This window comes from Mustela erminea, chromosome X (genome assembly GCF_009829155.1).
Source record: "Mustela erminea isolate mMusErm1 chromosome X, mMusErm1.Pri, whole genome shotgun sequence".
Taxonomy (NCBI): Eukaryota; Metazoa; Chordata; class Mammalia; order Carnivora; family Mustelidae; genus Mustela; species Mustela erminea.
This window is the reverse complement of record NC_045635.1, coordinates 76,597,842-76,616,429: the sequence shown is the minus strand read 5'-3', so window position 1 is coordinate 76,616,429 and position 18,588 is coordinate 76,597,842.

Genomic DNA, 18,588 nt, shown 5'->3' with positions numbered 1-18,588 from the left:
GGTGGGGAGGTCTTGGTATGCTTCGTGCAGGGGGTGTCCTGCAAAGTTGTCTGGAGCTGAAACAGGTATGTGTCTTGCATGATCAAGGTGCTTTGTACCTGTGTTGACTAAGTGACATGTCTGGAAATGTAGTGGGTGCTTTTCAGGGTTGTCCTGGTGTGAGCCATGCTGGGACCACCTTGGTGGGGCAGCTCAAACTTGGGGGTCAGGAGACTCTTTTAGAGATGCCTGGGGCTGGTGTGACTTGGTGACTTGGCGTTTACTAAAGCAGCTGGCTGGTCAAGGTGCTTTTACCCTGTGCCATTTCTGCTATCAAGGTTAAGAAGAAGCATAAACAATGGTACTTGCCACCCCCTCTGAACCCAGAGAGTGTTCTCCCAGATCCTGTAGGGCTGTTTTCTTTATATTTTAGGTTTTTAAAAAAAATTTAACTTCAGCTTTTTTCTGTTTCCAGAGTGGCTAAGTCTGGTGTGCTTAGACAGCTAGAGTATTTGGACCCAGCTCATGTTTGTACTATCAAGGTGGAGAGGAAACATAAACAATGGTACTCACCAGGACCTATGGCCCTGAATAGTGTTCCCATAGCTCCTCTAGTGCTGCTCCCTTTATATTCTAGTTCTTTTAAACTGCAGCTTTCCCCCCCCATGTCTCCAGGCATCTATGACTGATGTAGTCTAGGGGTTTGAAGTGGAAGACCAGCTAGGATGCCCAGACCCTGCTCTATCTGCACTATCACAGTAGAGGAGAAGCATGAATAATGACACTTGCCAGCCACTCTGACTCTGGAAAGCATTTTGCAGGTACCCTATCCTTGACAGACACTCAAGAGTTAGTTCCTTTAAATTCTAGTTGTCCTTTTAATCATTTTTTTTTCTGTGCCCCGAGCAGACAAATCTGCCCAAGGTCCCTCAGTATTATCTTTCCTTTTGTAGATCTTGGCCTTGGAGATGGCATTTGGGTTGTCACTTTGTCTCCATCTCTACTATTCTCTAAGTGTCTATCCTTCACTGTGTAGAAGCTGTTAGCCCTGTTTTTCTTCAGGATGATTTAGTCCACTTAGGTGTAGATTTTGTGTGTCCTTGGCAAGAGGAGAGTTTAGGATCTTTCTCCATCGCCATCTTGGATCCTTTCCCAGACCATTCAGGATTTTAATTTAGACTCTGGCTTACCAGTAGTGTGACCTGGGGGGATTACTTAACCTCTTTGAGTCTTATCTGTATAAAATGAGGATAATAGATAACTTAAAGTTTGCTGCAAGAAAGAAATGAAACAATGGCATATTGTTGGCATTAAAATGAATAGCTCTTTAGCTTATCTTAGAACACAGTATCTGTAGGCTATGAAAGATACCAATGCAGGCAAGCAGTTATCTTCATAGCTAAAGGGTGACTTTACCAGCTTAATTGAATAAGTAGTGGAGAAAAAGGAGGCCCTGAAGGTGGAAGGAACAGCACAAAGGAATAATTGTGTAATAAAAAAGGAGTTTCCTCAACCAGATTTAAAAACAAACAACAACAACAACAAAACCAAAACAAAATGGGAATTGTAAATAATCTCTTTCTCATGCAGGCAAATCCCAAGGAAAAGAAACTTAAAAAAAAATTAGCCTACTGATGTTAAATTTTATGTTTACCATTCCTATTTCTAGGAGCCTGATTAAGTTGGAAGTAGAATCAGTTTTCTTAAGAAATGATATGAATGTTAATTAGAGTGGTGTGAAACTAGCAGGTTTCAAGTATCTATGGGGTCAATGGAAACTTTAGTTACTGCAATTTTGAGAGCATCTCAAACCAAGAAGTCTGAAAACTCTTTAAGGAAGCCTACTAACTGCAGAACCAGCTAATAAAAGGACTACTTTTAGCAACACTTCAGACAGTGGGAGCATTGGGGAATAGAATAATTCGAAAACCACCTCTGGTAGCCCCAAGGGAGAAGGAAAAGGAAAACGTGACATACTTTGTTATTTGAATACACCTATGCAGTGTTGGTTTAGTTTTTCATTACATCTTAAGATGCATGTTAATGTTTTAAAGGCTCTCTGGAATATAATGTTGTTGGTGAGTATAGACAGAGGGAACTTAATAATAGAATCATACCCCCAATTTCTTCCTACTCATACCTGTAATAATCATTAAGCATTCTTTTGACTTGAAATTTTGATGGTCCGTAGTAAGCTTCTTGTGGCTTTGGAGGGATAATGTATTAAGCTATGAAGTGCTGTTATACCTTAAGTGAGAATTAACTGATCAGAGCCTTTCCAACAAAATAATATATTGGAAGGAGGTTTTCTAAGAAAGAATATGGGAAATTATCTGGTGGGAGTGAATTTAACTGGAGAGTGGTAGGGCATATAGCATAAAGATATTGTAGGGATGCTCTAAAGACCACTTTTAGGTAAATAAGCTTGAGGGATGGAATGTAAAAAGGGTCACAGTGACCACCTGGCTGAATATGGACAGGTCCATCAGGTGACCAACCTCAAAATATCCATAGACCCTAACTGACCAATTGGCTACTTATAACTACGTACAGTTACCAAAAAAGGGAAGATTCCATATATCACCATATATCTTCATTGTTCTCTTTTAAAAACAGCCCCCACCTACTGACTCATTACAGACACACTCTCCTCTGTTATCCTGCCCACAGCTCCCTTACAATGTATTCAATAAACTTCTATCTCCTTTGTTCTGCTTCAGGTGAACATTCTCTGACATCTCTTACCACTGGCTTCCACTCAATCACTGCCCCTCATTTGGGGGTTCCCATCTGACTAAGAGATACCCTATTTAGACATCACAGACAGCTGGATGATAGTCCAGAAATATCTGTGAGTAGGGAAAGAAAGCTGAAAGAAGAAATATAAAAAGCTGAAAGAAGTTCCAGGGAAAATTTTAGCAAGAGACTACTATGTGCTGAGAATTAGGTCAGGCACACTCACATTTAGCTTTTTTTCTTATATTCTGAAGTTGAGCATTACTTATTTCACAGTTTTGCTTAAAGGCAGCTATGCATGTAGCTCTAGGTATTATTTCAAGAATTTATTTACTTATATCTATAAGATTTGATTCAGTTTCAATTCTTAGTTCTTATATTTGTTTTTTCAACTGTAACAACCAGTACAAAATAAGAGAAACTTATTTATTTATTTGTTTATTTATTTATTTCCAGGTGGTGGGTATTAGAGAGGGCATGGATTGCATGGAACACTGGGTGTGGTGCAAAAAAGAGAAACTTTCTTAATATACACTGGTAGCTTTCCTTTGGAAAGGGGTTTATACAATATTTAGTCAGTTGTACACTGATGAAAAGGAGGCATTGCACTGTATTTTTTTCTGGCTTTTTTAAAAAGGTCTTTCAAATCTTTAATGTCCTCCTAACTTATCTCTAAGGTATGAAGACAATTATGGATGTTATATTCCAACCTAAGCTTACATTTTAGTGAAAATTTAGGTTTGGTAATGAGTATTCTGCTCCTTCAACCTGTGCTTGTGTATTTGGTGGTAGAGAAATGATGGAGGAACTTTTGGTTTTATAAAACAGACAAATGACAAATTTTATTTTGGGTAATTTCTTTTAACCTTAGTGCTTTAATGATCAATGCTGCACTCAGAACAATTGATTTTCATGTTATTTCACTTTTCTCTAGAGCACAACACTTCAGTAAATAGAAACAAATAAGGAAAATGATTTAGTTTTATATGTATTAGAGTGGGATGTTAGCCTCAGAATTTCAGCCTTCTGGGCTGTTTTCTCACCTGGATCTCTTCTAATGTGTGATACTAGTGTACTATATGCTCACAAATCCACAAGTCTGGATTAGTTAAGATCTGTATATATGAGCTTATAGAAAATATACATGGAAAATATAATAAAGTGTGTACTTACACCATACTCATAACTATGATATCAGTTTGACACTTGAAAAATTAGCAATTCTGTGATAAGTAGTAACAAAAGAATATTGTGTTTGGTGCTGGGGGAGTAAATATGTTGACCTTAAGACTTGTATATGGAATCAAACTCATTTCAACTAAGTACAATTATGTATGACGGGCATAGCACCATTTGGAAGTGATTTTAATCATTTGTTTTCAAATAAATCAGCTTAACGGTCTTAGTTGATCATGAGTAGTTCATAATTTGCAATTTCAACTGGAAATCATTGTTGAAATTGTACTCTCAGACAATTAAAATTTTCATTAACTGAAAAAAATAGAACATTACAAATAGACTATAAAATGAAAAGAAACAGGAAAGAAGAAAGTAAAAAGAAGAAGAAGGAGGAGGAGGAGGAGGAGGAGGAGCTGCTCCCAGTGTGCTGTAATAGGTGCTGTCTTTGAAGTATATGCTTTGAGTAAAGAGCAAAAGACCCAAAGTGATAAAAATGTAAAATTCGGATGTGAAGACTTTTGGGAATTTTATGTATGATCAATCCCTTAATATCATGTCTTAGTATGCTGAAATTTGGGGAAATGAGGTTTTTGAGGCCAAAATATACAGAAAAGTAATGATCATCAGGAGAAAACTTCAATTCTAAATCTATAGAAACAATATTATCCTCATTTTCATTATGAAAAGTTAGTAGGGAGACAAGAATCCAATACTGACACAAGTTTTAACAGTGAAATCATGAAAAGATAATGAATTGTATTAGTTTCCTGCACTGCACAGGATTTTAGTGGAAGACATTGAGTAGCAAATTTGCTTGTTGCACAGCTGAAATTGGGGTCTCTTGAGTTAGCATGCCAAAACAAAAGCACTTACATGAAAGCTTAACTATTACTGAAATAAGAAGTGAATTACTGCTCTGTGCAATCTGTGCCCTCTATAATACCCACCACCATGGAGCACTGGGTGTGGTGCAAAAATAATGAATACTGTTATGCTGAAAATAAAAAATAAATTTAAAAAAAATAAGTGAATGACTGTATTTCTTTTTATCTGGCTTAAAAAATATATTTTATTTATTTATTTGACAGAGAATACAAATAGGCAGAGAGGCAGGCAGAGAAAGAGGGGGAAGCAGGCTTCCTGCTGAGCAGAGAGCCCAAAGCTGGAGTTGATCCCAGGACCCTGAGATCACGACCTGAGCCAAAGGCAGAGGCTTAACCCACTGAGCCACCCAGGTGCCCCTGGCTTTTTTTTTTTTAAGATGTTATTTATTCATTTGACAGATAAAGATCACAAGTAGGCAGGGAGGCAGGCAGAGAGAGAGGAAGGGAAGCAGGCTTCCTGCTGAGCAGAGAGCCCAACATGGGGCTGGATCCAAAGACCCTGAGATCATGACCTGAGCTGAAGGCAGAGGCTTTAACCCACAGTGACAGCCAGGTGACCCTCCTTATCTGGCTTTTAAATATAATTTAACTAATTTGCTTTATATTAAAATATCTCTTTCAACAGAATATTTGGGAACTAACAACAACAATAAGAGATAAACTTTATTGAATTTTACTAGGAGTTGATTTCTGTTTTGAGATAATTTCTGTTTGATTTCTGTTTTGTAATTTGAAGGTTAATGGAAGTTCTATACTATTTCTTTTTTGTTTGTTTGTTTTATTTCTTTCTTTCTTTTCAACCTAACAGATATCATTGTTTTTGCACCACATCCAGTGCTCTATGTAATACGTGCCCTCCATAATATCAAGCCCTGGCTCCCCCAACCTCCCAACCCTGCCCCTTCAAAACCCTTAGGTTGTTTTTCAGAGTCCATATTCTCTTATGGTTCATCTCCTCTTCCAATTTCCCTCAACTCCCTTCTCCTCTCTATCTCCCCATGTCCTCCATGTTATTTCTTATGCTCCACAAATAAGTGAAACCATATGATAATTGACTCTCTCTGCTTGACTTATTTCACTCAGCATAATCTCTTCCAGTCTCATCCATGTTGCTACAAAAGTTGGGTATTCATCCTTTCTGGTGGAGGCAAAATACTCCATAGTGTATATGGACCACATCTTCCTTATCCATTCATCCATTGAAGGGCATCTTGGCTCTTTCCACAGTTTGGCGACTGTGGCCATTGCTGCTATTAACATCGGGGTAGAGATGGCCCTTCTTTTCACTACATCTGTATCTTTGGGGTAAATACCCAGTGGTGCAATAAAAGGGTCATAGGGAAGCTGTATTTTTAATTTCTTGAGGAATCTTCACACTGTTCTCCAAAGTGGCTGCACCAACTTGCAATCCCACCAACAGTGTAAGAGGGTTCCCCTTTCTCCACATCCTCTCCAACACACATTGTTTCCTGTCTTGCTAATTTTGGCCATTCTAACTGGTGTAAGGTGATGTCTCAATGTGGTTTTAATTTGAATCTCCCTGATGGCTAGTGATGATGAACATTTTTTCATGTGTCTGATAGCCATTTGTATGTCTTCATTGGAGAAGTGTCTGTTCATATCTTCTGCTCATTTTTTTATATGATTATCTGTTTTGTGTGTGTTGAGTTTGAGTTATTTATAGATCCTGGATATTAGCCTTTTGACTGTACTGTCATTTGCAAATATCTTCTCCCATTCCGTGGGTTGCCTCTTTGTTTTGCTGATTGTTTCCTTTGCTGTGCAGAAGCTTTTGATCTTCATGAAGTCCCAAAAGTTCATTTTTGCTTTTGGAGACATATTTTTTTTTAAAGATTTCATTTATTTATTTGACAGATGGAGATCACAAGTACGCAGAGGCAGGCAGAGAGAGATGGAGAAGCAGGCTCCCTGCTGAGCAGAAAGCCGATGCGGGACTCGATCCCAGGACCCTGGGATCATGACCTGAGCTGAAAGCAGAGGTTCTAACCCACTGAGCCACCCAGGCGCTCCACCTTTGGAGACATATCTTGAAAGAAGTTGCTGTGGCTGATATCAAAGAGGTTACTGCCTATGTTTTCCTCTAGGATTCTGATGGATTCCTCTCTCACGTTGAGCTCTTTTATCCATTTCAAGTTTATCTTTGTGTATGGTGTAAGAGAATGGTCGAGTTTCATTCTTTTACATATAGCTGCCCAATTTTCCCAGCACCATTTACTGAAGAGACATTAATCCACTGTATATTTTTTTCCTGCTTTGTCAAATATTATTTGCCCACAGAGTTGAGGGTCCATATCTGGGCTCTCTACTCTGTTCCACTGGTCTTTGTGTCTGTTCTTATGCCAGTACCATGCTGTCATGGTGATCACAGCTTTGTAGTAAAGCTTGAAATCAGGTAATGTGATGCCCCCAGTTTTGTTTTTATTTTTTCAACATTTCCTTAGTGATTTGGGGTCTCATCTGATTCCATACAAATTTTAGGATTATTGCTCCAGCTCTTTGAAAAATACCAGTGGAATTTTGATCAGTATGGCATTAAAAGTATAGATTGCTCTGGGCAGTATAGACATTTTAACAATGTTTATTCTTCCGATCCAAGAGCATGGAATGGTCTTCCATCTTTTTGTCTTCTTCAATTTCTTTTATGAGTGTTCTGTAGTTCCTCGATTACAGATCCTTTACCACTTTGGTTAGGTTTATTCCCAGGTATCTTATGGTTCTTGGTTCTACAGTAAATGGAATCAATTCTCTAATTTCCCTTTCTGTATTTTCACTGTTAATGTATAAGAAAGCAAATGATTTCTGTGCATTGACTTTGTATCCTGCCACATTACTCAATTGCTGTATGAATTCTAGTAGTTTGGGAGTGGAGTCTTTTGGGTTTTCTATATAACTAATCTTGATTATTTCCCTTCTTATGTGTGGAGCTGGTTTGATTTGTTGTTGCTTCTCCAGTTCTTTAAGGTGTAGAGATAGCTGGTGTATTCTGGATTTTTCAATTTTTTTGAGGGAGGCTTGGATGGCTACGTATTTCCCCCTTAGGACCGCCTTTGCTGTATCCCATAGGTTTTGGACCAAAGTGTCTTCATTCTCACTGGTTTCCATGAATTGTTTCAGTTCTTCTTTGATCTCCTGGTTGATCCAAGAATTCTTAATCAGGGTGGTCTTTAGCTTCTGGGTGTTTGAGTTCCTTCTGAACATTCCCTTGTGATTGAGCTCCAGTTTCAAAGCCCTGTGATCTGAGAATATGCAGGGAATAATCTCAGTCTTTTGGAAATGGTTGAGTCATGATTTGTGACCCAGTATGTGGTCTATTCTTGAGAAGGTTCCATGTGCACTTGAGAAGAATGAGTATTCTGTTGTTTTAGGGTGGAATGTTCTGTATATATCTATGAGGTCCATCTGGTCCAGTGGGTCATTCAATGCTCTTGTTTCTTTATTGATTTTCTGCTTCTATGATCTGTCTATTTCTGAGAGAGATGTGTTAAGATCTCCTACTATTAATGTATTCATATCAATATGACTTTTTATCTTGATTAATAGTTTTTTTTTTGTAATTGCTGCTCCCATATTGGGGGCATAGATATTTACATTTGTTAGATCGTCTTGGTTGATAGCCCCTTTAAGAATTATGTAGCATCCTTCTTTATCTCTGACTACAGTCTTTAGTTTAAAATCTAATTTATCTGATATGAGAATCGCTACCCCAGCCTTCTTTTGAAGCCCATTGGCATGAAAGATGCTTCTTCATCCCTTCTCTTTCAGTCTGGGTGTATCTTTAGATTCAAAATGGGTCTCTTGTAGACAACATATGGATGGGTCCTGTCATTTTATCCAATCTGCAACCTTGTGTCGTTTTATGGGCACATTTAGGCCATTCACATTGAGAGTGATTGTTGATAGATTCGTTTTTATTGACATCATGTTACCTTTGAAGTCTTTTTTTTTCTGTAGATTGTCTCCATATTTCTGTTCAATGATATTCTTAGGATTTTTCCTCTTTTATAGAACCCCCCTTAATATTTCCTGCAGTGTCGGCTTGGTGGTTGCATACTCTTTTTAGCCTTGCTGGTCTTGGAAACTCTTTATCTCTCCATCCATTTTGAATGTCGGTCTTGCTGGATAAACTATTTGTGGCTGCATGTTCTCATTCAGTGCCCTGAATATATCTTGCCAGCCCTTTCTGGCTTGCCAGGTTTCTGTGGACAGTTCTGATGTTATTCTGATGGGCTTTCTCTGTATGTAAGGAGCTTCTTTGTTCTAGCTGCCTTCAAGAGTCTGTCTACAATTATGATTCCTCATTTTTACTATGAGGTGTCTAGGGGACATTCAATATTCTATAACTTTGGGGGGAGACCGTTCTGCCTCTAGTACATGAATGCTGGTTCCATTCGCAAGATTGGGAAAATTTTCATGGAGAATCTGTTCCACTATATCTTCTAGACTTCTTTCTTTCTCCTCCCCTTCACAGATTCCAAAAATTCTGACATTGGAATGTTTCATGGTGTCATTTATTTCCCTAATTCTGTTTTTGTGGCTTCTAAGCTGTTTGTTCCAGGCTTCTTCCTGATCCTTTCTCTCTATCTGTTTTTCCTCCAGGTCACTAATTCTATCTTCTGTCTCAGTTACCCTAGCTTTTACAGAATTTAGAATATATTGGAACTCATTGAGAGCATTTTGAACATCATCCCTGGTGGCTTTCAGTTCTGCCCTAACATTGTGAACATCATCCCTGGTGGCTTTCAGCTCTGCCCTAATCTATTCTGTTTTGTCACACATGGCTTTCTCCAACCTAGCTATTGCCTGGATAATTGTTAGCCTGAATTCCCTTTCTGACATATTGTCTGTGTCGATAGCCATTAGGTCTGTTGCAGAAGTCCAGCCTCTGAATTTTTCTTCTGTTGGGCATTCCTCCTCCTAGTCATATTGGTGAGAGATGGCTGAATGGATGTTGTTGGATGTATTTACCGTGGTGCAGTCAAGGTGCACCTGGAACACTTCTGAGCTATCATGAGTCCCCACCCAAATGGGAAAAAAAAAAGAAAGAGAGAAAATAGAAAAGAAAAGAGAGAGAGGGAGAGAGAGAGAGAGAAAGACAGGAAAAAAAGAAAGACAAAATAAAATAGAAGGCACAGCCCAAATGGATCCCAAGGTAAATTTTTGAAGTATACAAACAAAAACAGACAAAAAGATAGATAAAACTAGATGACAAGAGAAAAAAAAAAAAATATATATATATATATATATATATATATATATATATATATATATATATATAAAACAAAAAAAGAAACTTGTCATAAAGAACCCCAAGTATAAGATTTATATACTATCGGGACAAACACAAATACACAGAAACACTGGCAGAAGAAAAAGATGGGAGAGTGGTTATAAATTGTCAGTGTGGGCGAGAAGTTTATCTTGATTCTTCCTGGATGTATCTTGATATCTTTGTTAAAGGACTCAACTTTCCTAAAATAAGGGAGATTAAAAATAAAAATGAAAAAGGAGAATAAACTAAACTAAACTAAAATAAAATAAAATTAAAAAAAAATTAAAAAATAGAAAAGCAAACAAAACAAAACAAAACACATGGGTATATGTATCAAAAAGTTCAGGTTAAAATGTTATATGGAATTTGATGTACCAGATATCTCACTGTGATGCTAAATAGTTTAAAAAATTATCTATAAAAAATGAACCAGAATAGTGGGAATGAATTAAAAATAAAAAGTATCTATGAAGTAGTGGTGGTTGTTCTCTTGTCTTTTTTTTTTTTTTTTTCTGGTTGTCTTTCTGGGGAAGGGTCTGCTGGGTGGGTTTTCAGGCAATGTTTCCTGAGTTACATCCTCCTGCCCCTCTCAAGGGGGTGGGCTCTGAGTAAACCGGTTTTTCAGGCTTTTGTTCTCTGGAGGTGTTTTTGTTTGTTTGTTCTTTTGTTTTTCTCACCTTGACAGCTTCTGATGGATTTTTAGAAGTTTAGAGGGAAGGAAACAATACCCCGACCTCCCTCTCTGAGAGAAGCCTCAGTCTGTTCCCCTCTGGGTGCTCCAGAGCACAGAAATTCCCACTTGGCTGCTGGCAGAGCACTTTCCGATCAGCGTCCCTGGGAACGAAGGAACTCCTGCTTGTACCCAAAACCATGACAGCAGCAGCTTTCTGGGCAGCTCCAGACCAACAGAGAGGTCCCAGGGAGTGATAGTGCACTGAGATTTTCCTGCTGGCCCAGGCTGGGAGTGCTCAGACTCACACACCTCTCTCAGGGGAGGCTGTGGGGTGCAACTCAGACTCTGATAGTGGGCGCAGCGAGTGCCTGGAGAGTTCAAAAAGGCTTGTTTTTGCTGGCTGGCGAGGCTCCCAGCCCCTCATGGGAGCGGCCACCCAGGCAGCTCAGGGTCCAATACCTCGTTTCTTGGCCACACTCTCTCTGGCTCAGTGCCAGGGGTGGCTGTCCTTGGTCCATGGACTTAAGCCCCTGTCCCTAACCACCCTGATTCTCACAATTTCCTCCCATGATCCTTTGCTCTTTTTGAGTGCTTTCAACCAGTCTCCAAGTTAATGCTTGTCCCCAGTTGCAGGGCACTCTCTCATTGGTGTATTACTTTCCAATTGGTCACCTCTGGTGGCTCCCTCCTTCTTTTGTTTATCTTCTGATATCAGTCCGATGTTACCACTTCACTTTACCTGCCCACTGGCATCTTCTGCCTCTGTAGAGATCCAGACATGTATAATTCTGCTCTTAGGCTGATTTCATAGGTGATCAGAGTTGTTTGGTAGGTAATCAGCTCACTTTAGGGTACAGGTTAAAATGGCACCTCCGCCTAGTTCTCTGCTATCTTGTCAACCAGGTTCCTCTATACTATTTCTTAATGGCATAATTTATAGTTTCCCACTCCCAAAGATATGTTATTATTTATTACAAAAAAACAAACACACACACAAACAAACAAACAAACAAAACAAACCAACTTCTTGGGAAGCCTGGCTGGCTCAGTCAGTTAAGTGTTTGCCTTTAGCTCAGGTCATGATCCCAGGGTCCTGGGATCAAGTTCCATATTGGGCTCCTTGCTCAGCAGGGAGCCTGCTTTTTCCTCTGCCTGCTGCTATCCCGTCCTTGTACTCTCTCTCTCTCTCTCTCTTTCTCTCTCTGACAAATAAATAAAATATGCAACTAAATAACTAACTAAATAAAAACTTCTTTTGAGTGCATGGAAGTGCTTTATAACAGTAATAAGTAAAATAGAAAAATCTACTCTTCTGAAAAATATGGAACTTGTTTATTGTTTCTGCCTCAAAGAAAAAAATAGTTTCATAAAAATGGGAGAAATTAGAACTTATACAGCATAAACATGTCTTTTTATATAATCTTTCTAAACAACATTAGAGTAAAAAAGAAAAGAAAACAAAATAAATAAAAGTTGGAACAAAGACCTATTGCAGTAGGTGTATGCAATTATTTTGCTGCCATAAAAAAGATTACATATAATCTTAACCAAATTTCAACCTGGTTATTTACTTGAATAAGCACATATCTATGGGGAAGACATATATAGTAAAGTGAGGAAAGAAGAAGTAGTTATTTGCTTAGGTAGTTAGATGTCCAAAATCAGCCCTGGTGACCAATGTGGTAAGAGTCAGATTCCATTCAATCCACCTGACTATAAAATATGACCGTATTATTAGAGGAGTGTTAGTCACGTACAAAATAATGTGTGAAATCCATAAGTTTACATGTGTCTAAGAATGTTTTCCTAAAATGATGGCAATGTGTATGTTTTTTATACATATGTTCACATTTCAGAAAGATCTAAAGTCACTGAAATAGAACAAATTTATCATCTTTATTTAATAATATATTTTAATATTACTATGGAGAATTTGTGTTTCTGACAAGTTATAGCATAACTATTTAGGCATCCCTCAAGTTTACATTTTGGGCCTGACCTCTCCACAAAATTTCAGTTCTGTATTGTCATCTTTCTAATGGGTGTCTATACCTGCATGTCCTACTGACCCATAAAATAAACACTTCCAAAATGGCAAACAAGTGTTTTTCTACCCAAGGTTGTTTTCTTTGCTTTTCCAACTGTGGTGAAGATCCAGACTTTTACATTCAATTTGAAACAACTTCCTAATAATGATGCCTCCCTAGTACTTTTCATATTTGATACCTCCTCTACATTCTCACTAAGTTCAGTCTCTGTGCATATCTTCTAGCTTTTCTTTTTTTTGAAGTCTTGCATTCCTCAGAACTATCTGTCTACACCATTGCCTGAGTCATCTTTTTAGCAATGTATATCTGACCACTTTACTCCCCTAACTAAATTAATTTAATGGGATTTTTACATTAAAAAATTGTTTAACTGTACCACTTCTTGAAGCCCATAAAGCATGGATATAAAAGCAATTAAAAATGTGTAAAACTACAAGGACAAAGAAAGTGGGAGCAGAAACCCAGCAGACTAGACATATCCACTAGATAGAAAGCAAACAGATGAGTAGTAATTTATGTAACAGAGTAGAAAGAGATAAAACTTAAATACCTGTGGGGGGGAGATTGGTTAAAATCTGGATAAGTAGCTCAATTCTCAGTTCCCAAAAGAAACTCATTTCCTTTCAGTTAGAGAACAATTTTGGAGTAGAAGATAACATGTTTCTTAAAATTTCTTTAATGCCTTAAAATATACAATATAGAGATATGATTATATTTGTATGATTTCATTTTAATATGCACAAAACATAATCATTTGATAGTCCGGACAGTTGTGATTCTTTACTACTCTTGTTCTCGTGTAAGCTTTATGCATGCCTTTCAGGCAACACTATTGAAAGTAGAAAGTAGGTTTCTGATAAACAGAGAAATGAATTTCAATGAACCGTGTTTGCAAGTTGGTTTTCTTGCCAAAGTGGGGTTTCTAGGATAGGGGATTTCTAGAACCTGTAACCTGAAAAATCTCTTATCTTTATTGAGGGGGTATTTGAGATCTTATTGTATTATTATAATAGGTGTTTAAGAAGCAGCAGCAGATGGAAACCATATCAAAGGGGTGAAAGTGAAGAGACCTGGGAGAGGTGACAAACATACACTGTGGAACTATGTAGTAAATTTACAATCTGCCTTGTATTTTGGTAGGCTGAAGAGAATGCCCAGAGCATCATGGAGACAGGATACAGAAAATCCAGTCTTTGGGGAAGGGAAAGATAATAAAGCTGAGATAAAGGGTAGGTAAGCTATAAAATAGGATGAGATTATGTTTCATAGGAGCATGGTATGTGTTGTAATTTTGAATCTTTGTCAATTTTCATTTCTCTCTAGCACAAACTTGGGAGACATATTTTCATGAATGAATTGGAGATTTGAAAGCAAACTAGAAAATGTCATGGTATAATTTGGGTCTAGTGAAGATGTAAATCATAATTTTTTTGGTTTTTTGCTCAAGAATCTCTGAAATTGACCTCTAAATACAGCTGAGAAATAAGCATTGTTACAACTTCTTTATGGATCAGTAAACTGATGAAATGTGGTGAAGCTATATGAGTGGACCAAAGAGGTACAAGAAGACATACTTTGAGCAGAAAATAAATTTGAGTTCTGCTTCTCAATTATTAATTTAAGCAGAGACAGTTATGTCCCAAGCATTAGATTCTATATAGAAGTATGAGGGAATTATGAAGTAAAATCTGATGAGAATTTTTTCTGTAATATTACAACTGTCATTCCCAGGTCACTAGTCCTGAGATAGTAGTAGTTTAAGATATTAAATTATATTTTTCTGATAACTTTTCATAGATGGTTGCTATATCAGTGACAATACAGACAGAACCACAGTGATTTTAAAGAACACACTGATCAGAGTATCCTCTGCATAGTACAACTACACTCTAGAGCAGTTAAAAATGTTTGTCTGAATTCTTTATTATTTTTCCAAATGACTACCATTTTCTGACATAATCTTTCTTTTTTTGTGGAAAAAAATATCAGTGGCACATATTTTAACTGTGCTTTTTTAAAAAAAATTAAATTTATTTATTTTCAGCATAACAGTATTCATTATTTTTTCACCACACCCAGTGCTCCATGCAATCCATGCCCTCTATAATACCCACCACCTGGTACCCCAACCTCCCATCCCCCGCCACTTAAAACCCCTCAGATTGTTTTTCAGAGTCCATAGTCTCTCATGATTCACCTCCCCTACTAATTTCCCCCAACTCCCTTTTCCTAACTCCCCATGTCCTCCATGCTATTTGTTATGCTCCACAAATAAGTGAAACCATATGATAATTGACTCTCTCTGCTTGACTTATTTCACTCAGCATAATCTCTTCCAGTCCCGTCCATGTTGCTACAAAAGTTGGGTATTCGTCCTTTCTGATGGAGGCATAATACTCCATAGTGTATATGGACCACATTTTCCTTATCCATTCGTCCGTTGAAGGGCATCTTGGTTCTTTCCATAGTTTGGCGACCGTGGCCATTGCTGCTATAAACATAGGGGTACAGATGGCTCTTATTTTCACAACATCTGTATCTTTGGGGTAAATACCCAGGAGTGCAATGGCAGGGTCATAGGAAAGTTCTATTTTTAATTTCTTGAGGAATCTCCACACTTTCTCCAAAGAGGCTGCACCAACCTGCATTCCCACCAACAGTGGAAGAGGGTTCCCCTTTCTCCACATCCTCTCCAACACATGTTGTTTCCTGTCTTGTTAATTTTGGCCATTCTAACTGGTGTAAGGTGATATCTCAATGTGGTTTTAATTTGAATCTCCCTGAGGACTAGTGATGATGAACATTTTTTCATGTGTTTGATGGCCATTTGTATGTCTTCATTGGAGAAGTGTCTGTTCATATCTTCTGCCCATTTTTTTATCTATGCTTTTGCATCCGAACTTTTCTCCTAAAGATCAAAACATTAAAATGGCCCCAAAGAAAAATAAAGTGATATAAAATTGGATATAAATTAAGTATTTTTAAATTGAAAAGCTGATATTCTGTTTCTCTCTCTCCCTTTCTTGTTTTAATGTATTAAGCATCATCTCATATGGTCACGAACATAGGTTGTCACCTGTTTACTGAGTAAGGTTATGATCAAAAGGACATATAATGATATATTTACCTTCCCTTTCTTGTTTTTGCATTTAATTTTCATAGGTATTCATGTCTGTGTAGAAACTTTGAAAGTGTCTACTAGAAGCAGAGGCCCATGCACATTTAACAGTAAAGACAGTAGATGGGAACATGATGTACAAGAAAGGATGTGTTGGACAGTATAGACAGGGACATAATATATTGGAGAAAGAAGGAAGCATGTTCTCAAAGGGAGAAAGAGTAAGAACCTTTGTTTGATGAAGAAACACATCACATAGATGAGAAACTGTCTTTTGATTGTCTTCTCTATATACCTAAGGGAGATGCTTTCAAATGGATTCATTTAAGGTTTTTCATTATAGTTTTAATAATGGTCATGCTAACATATGGAAGAGTGACAATAGTTTGGGATACTCTCTCCAGTATGAGTGCCACTTCTCCAGTCTACCTCTGCTATGCTCTGGGTGTTCTTGGGTGGGGGGATGAAATGTTCTGAATATAATACTAGAGGTAAATATTTTCCTTGGTACTATTCTTTTTGTACAACAAAGTAACTAAAAGTTTTCAGTTTTAAAAATTAAGTGGATATGTATTCTTAGGAAATTAATAATTTAAAAAAATAGATACCAATAATAAATGCAGTAAGTTTTAAAAATTTACTGGGTAATGGCAACAGCGATGTAACTATCAAGTCATATAGTATTTCCTATGTTGTAGGCACTTTTATAACTACCTTACATGTATCATCACATGTAGCACTCTAAGAAGCCTATGATATAAGTATTAATGGTATTTTCATCTTACAGAAGAGGCAGATTTGAGGTTTAATCACAGGTAAGGCATTTTCAGAGTCTGTATCCTTTATTGCTATGCAGTACTGCCTCCCATATAACAAGGCTTTGTGTTTTTCGACTTGCCTTTATGACAGGATCACACTTAGGCATATTTGTGAGCAGGTGAAGTTTGTGTCTGACTCACTCAGTTTTTCCTTTTTCTGCCCTTTCCTACCTTTTGTAACTGCCCACCTCCCCACAGTGTCCCATACTTACCTGTTTCCCTATATTTTTGTTCTAATAAGAAATCACACAATAAAATGTATTCTCTGAAGTATATATTATGTTATCCCTCTCAAAAATATATTCTTTCAACTATATAAGATATTAACTCTCCCAGAAATATTTGCATTTTTAGAAAGGAAGCATGGGAAAATAATGAAGATTGGGAAAATATTGAGTAGGTAAGATTTCTAAGAGCTCCTCAAATTGTGAAAGGGTAGATAATTACATACTTCTCCTACCTTAATGGGCAGTCTAGCATTATGGTGCTATCAGCACTTTCTTGTCAGATGCAAAGGTCATAAGAAATTGGATATTTTTCATATCATTTCAGAGTCTCCTGCCTCTTCTACTCATCCTGAATTCATTAGTACCATCTGAATTTCTGTGGGAAGGAAAGATCCTTATCATTATGGTGCAATAAAAATTGATTTCTGACTCATTCAGTTTCCAGGTTTAGCAAATATAAATGTATAACTTCAATGCAAATTTGAATTTCATACAATGAATAAATTTTAATATAAATACACCCAATGCAATATTTGGGACATACATATACAAACATTTGCTGTTTATCTGAAATTAGACTTTTTTGGATATCTTGTATTTTATCAGGTAGCCATAATCATGGTGTATTTCAATTGTCTCTAAGGAGGGAAAGCTCCTAATTTTGTGTATTTTAGTAATCTAAGTATTAGATATTAAGAACATGAAGGAAATTTGTAGCTGTGGTGAAAGAGACAAATCTGTACAGACAATTGAAGAAGAATAAATAAAATGTGCTAATTGCTTATCTGTGAGGAGTTGATGAGCAATATTGTTGAAAAAGATCCCAGGTGTCTTGAATAAAAAGTTACACATAACAAAGCAAAAGTTAATATAAATGAATAAGTCTAGAAATTGAGGGAGCTTCATTCATTTTGGGGGAGAAAACCTGTTGCATAAATTAATCAGAGAGAATAGTTTGAGCCCAGGAAGTTGAATAAGATTTGGGAGATTTAACAAAATTTAGATGTTATTTCAGGCAATGATCCAGAAACCTGAAAGTCAGTTACTTTGCTGTTGAATATTTTGCAACCATAAATAGCAAAGAGAAAGCATTAATCTTTTGACATTATATAGTCATGTTCTGATTTGAATAAAGAATATTACTTATATTTAACATTTTAGTTAAGATGATTGGGTGAAAGGAGAAACTGGTGGAACAGTCGGAGGACCCTAGACACATCTCATTCTCCAAATGCAATTAAATAACCGTCAAATCACTCTACATATCCAGAAACCAACCTGAAGACTGAGAGGAAAAAAATCCCACAATTAAAGGGAGAAAAGAAGCCACATTAGAAAAAAAAAAGTAGGAAGTTTGGAGATGTGGTTCAGGGAAGAAACAGATTATAGATGCTACAGAGGAGAAGGAGCTGTGGTTGCAGAGAAGAGCCAGGGAGAGAGAGGAACACACAGGTGAACACACAAGAAAAATATTTACCCAAAGCAATTGACTTTAAAAATGAGGGGTTAAATTTTGTGAGTTCTTGCAACCAGCAGGTCATAAAGCTTGGAGTTTTAAAAGTCTGTGAGCTTGGGTAGATCCCTGAGGTCATTGCCCTGTTCCTAGAAAGAAGGCAGGCATATAATCAGGGGGCAG